We start from the raw sequence: 7,553 nt of genomic DNA, 5'->3' as shown, positions 1-7,553 counted from the left end.
TGAGAATCACAAATCTAACAACAGCTTGCGAACAATTGGAATTATAATGCATACATCCTGCATAGACTTTCAGATACTTGACTGATACTCCACACAACCCTTACTGCTCCTTGCATCTAACCAACAAAATTATGGGTCTTCCGATCCCCCATCAACGCGTTAATACTGAGAGTATCACAACAAAAGAAATGAATAATACTATCCATTATGCCCACAACCTATGACTGGAATAGCCCTACTAGGTCCTCAACATAGGTTTGGATTGCCTCCGAGCCCAATGCATGAGTCTAGACTGCCCTCCCCGACCCTCAACCCATGACTGGAATGCTCCCGACTCATACTGACCTTGTCGGCATTACATCGTTTGCCCATCACTCCGAGCCTAAAGATACTCACCTCCTTCCATTGCCTTGAAGGGACCTAATCAACGTCCGACACAACACCGAATGTGCACAACAATGCTGTAACCCTACCACGTACGATTCACATTATAGAACAAGCTACTACCCACGCTGTAAGTCCCAAATTCTCCTACATATAAATCAGATTCACTTTGATGGTGCGGAATCCCAATCAAAGTGTATAGTGCAAGATATAAGATGAATAAGAACAAGATAATTAATATTCAATGCATACGATATATTGATTAATCGTCCGGTACACAAGATTCCGATAACAAACTGTTTTCTGTCTATTTCTCTCTAGATCTTGTTCTTGGCTTACGACAGCCTCCAAAAACATCCCAACACTACTATCTAGGCTAAAATAACACTATTTATACCTAGACCTAATAACAAAGCCCAAGCCCAAAACCCAAACTAGCCAACATTAAGCCTAACCAAAATCACATGTGATTTTGGTCCAAACAACACCAAAACATGGTGTTTTCGGTCCAAGACCGAGAACTCTAATATCTTATGAAAAGCAAAGTATAAACCACAATTTATGACCTAACAATCCCCCCTTGATTTATAGCTTTCTTTTCACTTAGAATAAACCATAATTTAGTCCTAATAATCTCGCCCTTGGTTTATTGCTTTCTTTTCTTTTCAGTCTTCCTTGATCTTTGGCTTTCAGCTCTAATCTTAGATTTCTTCACAACTTCAAGATGAACATATGAATGTCTGCATGAATGACTTTATCTTGAACAGTTGGACTTCTTTTAAAGATATGACTTTGAACGCACATTGGGTGTAGAGGCTTCTTGTAAAGGTTCTTGAAAATCAGCACTTTCAGCTTTTGAAATACTTAAGAGAAAATAATAAAGAGACCGATTCTTCTGCATGACTTCAGCAAGTTCATAGAAAGCAGCAAATTGATTGAGAAGGCTTCAATGCAATCTGTCACATAACTTCACGTACAACATCACCTTGGTTATGCGGTTGAAAAAATGTATGTTGAAAAATAATCTTCACTTCTTGTTCCTTCGATTGAGTATTCTTTAAAGATCACCGTTGTTCCTTGAAAAGTAATCATGACTAAAAAGTCCCTGTGGATCACAGAATCATAAAGACCTTTCTCACCACCGTTGTTCAAGGACCCAGCCTTGGCTCAGAAGGAGACTACTCGCAGTATCTGTGTGAACACAGAGGAACACACTGCGATTTCTTGAGTATCAGAGAACTACTAATGGCTATTTTGATGTTAGCCCCTGTATATCCCATATCAAAGATCTCAATACAGTTTTTCAAGTTAAACAAGTTAACTTGGCCCTTGGCGGGACGTTCAGCGATAATCGTGCCTTGCGAGGTGCATCGCCCTAGTGCCATGACATTAGTACAGTTTCAGACTTTTAATTCCTTAAATACAACAGTTCTTAGAAAGATACTTCCTAACTGACAATTTGTACACTTTCAATCCTTCAATTCCTTGTGAAAATAGAGTGAAGTGTATTGACCATCAACTCCTTTCCAAGTTTCTTCTCCTTTCTCAGAAAATTCCGATACAGTCTCCTTGAGTCTCTTCTTCTTTTGAATTTTCTTTTTAAGACAAACAAAACTTTGAGATGAAAAATAAAAGTAAAAATAAACTTACCACACAATGGAAATAACTAAGAAATACAAATAAAATTAAAAATACACTAAAAAAATAGTTTTGAATATTTAAATTTTCTGAAAAAGAAATAAAAACAGAAATAAACATATTTTTGGATTTTTTTTTAAATTTTATGATTTTTGTTTGATTTTTTTTTATTTTTAGGTCTCCCCTTAAATTTGTGCATAGAGGAATAATATGAACAAATTTAACAAAAACAAAAATAATAACTAAATTTAAAACTTTTTGGGATCAAAGTTGTCAAGCAATTCAATATCGTTTATCAACACACACCTGCATGTTTAGTTCTGCTCAATCACCAATATTGTGGTCCACTTAAACACAAAGGATATTGACAAGTTGGACAGATTATAAGTGACAAGACATTGTACCTATATTCCTAAATAGACCATTTTGCTGACGATGACCAAGGATATTGTTATCCACTTAAATTCAGCAGCGAGATCTATAGACAACCTTTAGTTGATTCAATTTTAAGTGCGCTAGAACATGTTCCCCAGTTCATGACATACTCTAGCAATCAAGGAATTCCAAAGAGCTCTTTACTTTAGGTGAGTGCTCAATTATTTGAGAGAGAAGATAGATATATAGATGCATATGTTGTATCCCAGGTCGGATGTCTTCCAATCACGCAGAGGGACAACATATTACTAACATAGATAGAGGGTTAGAGAGATAGAAAGGTGCATATGTTGTGTCCCAGGTCGGATCTTCCGATCACGCAGAGGGGACAACATATGACTGTCATAGATAGAGATTTATAGAAATAGAGGTGCATATATTGCGTCCCAGGTCGGATCTTCCGATCACGCAAAGGGGGCAACATATGACTGACAGAGAGGATGAGAAAGAAAAACAATTTCACACCGACATACTTTATCAGAACCCCCCAATCACCCTATCAGCACCAGAATTAAGGACATAAGTTCATACATCGAAGAAATGTTGAGCCACAGTTCTAGATGATAAGTAACTTCAATGTATCATGTAGGCTCTCTTGTTTATCTCACTGCTCAATCTATCCAAGCGTCGCATGGCCAGTCCAAATGTAACTATCTAAGTCCAGATGAATTAACATTGTCTAGTCCTTTCATAGTCATTTGTGTCTAATCCATTAATTTAGAATCCTTCGTGTCTATCAACACATTAAACACAGAGTCTAAACAATTCAGCTTCAGTTCATTACAAGCATCTCATATTGCCCTTTAGCACTAAACTTGATATTACTTCCCAAAAATACTTACGAAAGAAAACATATTTTTGTATTTTTTATTTTTATAATTTTTTTGTATTTTGACTTCTCCCCCTTAATTTGTGCATGGGGAAAAAAGAAAACAAAATAAATGCGCAAATTAAAAAAAAAAAAAACTTGTCTTCAAAACGAATCATTTTATGAAAAACTTAAAAGTATCGAGAAGAAAACTCAAACCATAATTCAACAATTGAAGTTGCATCCAGATGATCTAAGAACACCACACATATGCAGTAACACATTCAACCTTAGCTGTGTTTCAATTCCGGAACAGATTCAAAAATTCTTCACATCGTTAAGTACAATCCCCATTTGTGATCCTCTTCTTTCTTCCTTTCCCGCAAAGGACACATACTCTCAATGAAGATTCTGAATGTCGTACAGATGAGAGATGTCTCCTATCATGTGCCTGGAACAACCACTATCAACAAACCGAAGTCTGATGATATTCCTCCATAGCTGCCCCGACACAGAGTGCGGGCTTAGTTAGCTTTTGGAACCCAGTCCATTTTGAAGCTGGGTTGACCTTTATCATCTACACAAGGTACTCTCTCCCATGACATATCCTGTTTATCAGACACAAAAGATGAAGAAATGTTAGAATCATTAGATGATTTGGGAGTATGAACCTTTGGTACCCATATGTAGTCGGGTTTAACCCATTTCTTGTTTGATCGGATGGATGCCTTATCACATGCTTTAGAACTTGAAACCGATCGCCAAGATGACTTCGAACTAACCGATCTTCGTTTAACTGAACCATCTCTTGAATTTGGCTTCTTGGCCGACATTCCCTTCTTCTCCTTGGGAGCTTGATTCTTGGCCCTTTTCGCATTCCAGTCACCATTGCGCGATTGTGACCTTGAAGGATTTCTTTTGGAGGATCTCCCTCTTGGCGCGTTCTACCAACCTAGTCTGTAGTAAGGAACATACAAATGATGTGGACAATTTCTGGCAATGTGACCGGGACTACCACAGTTAAAGCAAGTCTGTCTTTTCATATAAATCAGATTGTGACTTGGTCCTTGTCCAACTGAAGTTCGTTTCGAAGAACTTCCACAAGAACAAGCAGAAGAACATTTGTTAGACTGCTTGACAGATTTTTGTGGCTTGAATTTTTCAGCAGTGGGAGTGTCATCCTCACAAGCTTTTGAAACACTTTCAACAGACTCAAAATTGATTTTGATCTGCTCACTCCCATCTTGCATTGCTTCTTTATCTGCACATGAAGTAGAAGCATTAGAATTGTTCACCTCATCAAAAGCTTTTGAATCATTATCAGCAGAACAAGAATTATTTGTGTTCTGCTCATGCCCATCATGCACTTTGACCTGCTCTGCACATGTGGTAGAAACATTAGTATCATGCACCTCAATATTGTGATTTGGGCCAGATTGTTCAGTCTTAATTGAAGCTGGTACAGGGGGCTAGCCATATTGTGTAGGTGTCTCTATCTCATTGGTTTCAAGGGGCGGGGTATAGTTATCATTGAAGGGAGGTGGAACACTGTGATACCCTAGACCCTTATTCTGATTATCTTTAAATTTTAACTGTTTTTCTGTCATGGACACAACTACCTCACTTGACACGTCAAATTTCTTAAAGTTAAATTCAACATCTTTATATTTAGCTTTTAATGCATCAAGTTCAGCAGTTAATGCGGCAATTTTTACTTGAGCATAATGATAATGTTCACATTTATCACTATATTCTGCTTGAAGTTTCTAAAGTCCTTGGTTTTGGCCTGTAATTGATATTTTAAGGGTTTTTGTCCTTTCTGATAGTATATCATTCATATCTAAGGTCCTTATTGTCTCTACGTAATACATCAATTTGATCACGAAGAAATTTAATTGTATCACTACAGGCTTGACAACAGGAAGTTTCATTAACCTTGGTGATTGAAGAACTCATTATTCACCAAAAAGAGTAATTTACCAAAAATAGAAATGATTGTGAAACCAAGAAAGATGCCCTTTGACTTGAAACCTCGAAGGTCAAACTTGAAAAGTCAAACTTGAAAGTCAAACTTGAAAGTCAAACTTGAAAGTCAACATTGAAAGTCAAAATTGAAGGTCAAACGTGAAAACTTGAAAGTCAAAGGTCAAATTTGAAAGTCAAAAGTCAAACTTAAAAACTTGAAAGTCAAAAGTCAAACTTAAAAACTTGAAAGTCAAAGATGAAATTCAAAAATTTTGTCCAAAAAGAATAACCTTGACCGAAAACAAAAGTTTCTAAACAGAAAACGAAATTTCAAGACCAAAAACGAGAGTATTTGACCAAAACTGAGGGTATTTGACCGAATACGTGCCCTTTTGACAAAAAATGAAGCGTTATAACCGAAAACGTAGTTATTGGATAGAAAATGTTGCTTTAGGACCGAAATAAGTCAAAATCTTGAAAATCCGAAATTTCAGCCGAGGATACGAGGCCGAAATCTCGGACCGAGAACAAGACCGAAATCAGAAGCGAGAAGAGAAGTTGTCCGAAATCCGAGACCGAAATTGAGGAGACTGAGAAGCGAAGACCGTGAACCTACGGACCGAAAACAGCGAAGCGAGAACAGGGGACCGAAATTTGCGAGTCCAAGATCTTCGCACCGAAAACCTCCGCAGCTTCGGACCGAGAAGCCTCGCTGCTGACCGGAAACGTTCGCTGTTGACCGAAATCCTGCGAATCCGACCACAAACACTGCTGAGCTCCGGAATCTGTTGCTGGCCGCCGAGAACCTCCTAGGGTTTGAGCGAATGCGAGGGTTGCCGCCTAGATCTCGCAAATCTTGACCTAAAATGCCCAAAATTTGCCAAAAACACGGGATTTTCAAATCTTTGATGCCAATATCGATCAAAACTCCAAAAATATGAAGAACATGAAGAACAATGGCCAAAAATTCATAAAATATAAGTAAAAAATACCAAGAAACTCCAAGAAAAACCGTTTGTAATGACCCGATTGATACCGATCCAAGCTCTGATACCACTTGTAAGTCCCGAATTCTTCTACATATCAATCAGATTCACTTTGATGGTGCGTAATCCCAATCAAAGTGTATAATGCAAGATATAAGATGAATAAGAACAAGATAATTAATCTTCAATGCACACGATATATTGCTTAATCGTCTGGTACACAAGATTCCGATTACACACTGTTTTCTCTCTGTTTCTCTCTAGATCTCGTTCTTGGCTTACGGTAGCCTCCAAAAACGTCCCGCCACTACTATCCAAGCTAAAATAACACTATTTATACCTAGACCTAATAACAAATCCCAAGACCAAAACCCAAACAAGCCAATATTAAGCCTAACCAAAATCACATGTGATTTTGGTCTAAACAACACCAAAACATGGTGTTTTCGGTCCTAGACCAAGAACTCTAATATCTTATGAAAAGCAAAGTTTAAAGCATAATTTATGACCTAACACAAGCAAAACCTTACAAAACCATGGTTGCACAGGACCCGAGGATAGGATAATGGTCGAAGTCTTGATCTAGTTCGCAAACTATAACCCAACCGAACCATGCACATTGTTAGGGAACCGCTAACCTCATCATTGATCGCAACAACTTCCCATACTTGATTGAGGCTGAAAAGATTCTACCAACAAAAAACCTAGCTCGAGAAGACTTCTAGGGCGATCCCGAAGGTTGCCAAAACCTGAGTCTGCTACGAATTAGAATTCCACTCCACCATTAAGGGTAAACATGATGGGTTTTGAGCACTATAAAATACCTATGGTGCACATACAACCCTAATGCTTTGGATCTAAGTTTTCTCTAGTTATACATGCAATAAACAATTTTCCAAAGCATGAAGCCTAACTAGCATGCAACATGATATATGAATCATAAAAACTAGTTAGAAGATTACCTCTTACTGTAGCTTGTTGAATTTGGCCTTTCAAGAGCTTAGCATCTCAAGTGTGATTCCTCTATAAGTCACAAACACCACAAACAGTTAGAGAACTTGAGAGAGAGGTTAGAAGCACCCTCAAAATCGGCTATACCCTTGCTATGTCACACATGCATCCGATTTCGGGGCCTAAGGGGTTACATATATAGTGTTAGAATTCTAAGAGTCATATGTAACCCTAATTCTAACACTTAGGCTTATGATCCATAACTCATGTGGACTAACTCTTCATGGACTTTCACATATACTTAGTCCATCATGGATCAATAGCCCAAATCATATGTATCACTAATTTGCATAATTAGTCCCCTTTAATTTAATTAGTCTCTTTTG

This window comes from Lactuca virosa, chromosome 6, assembly GCF_052849685.1.
Source record: "Lactuca virosa cultivar CGN04683 chromosome 6, Lactuca_virosa_CGN04683_v6, whole genome shotgun sequence".
In the NCBI taxonomy this organism is placed as follows: domain Eukaryota; kingdom Viridiplantae; phylum Streptophyta; class Magnoliopsida; order Asterales; family Asteraceae; genus Lactuca; species Lactuca virosa.
The sequence above is the reverse complement of the archived record's forward strand: the minus strand, read 5'-3'. Positions refer to the sequence as shown.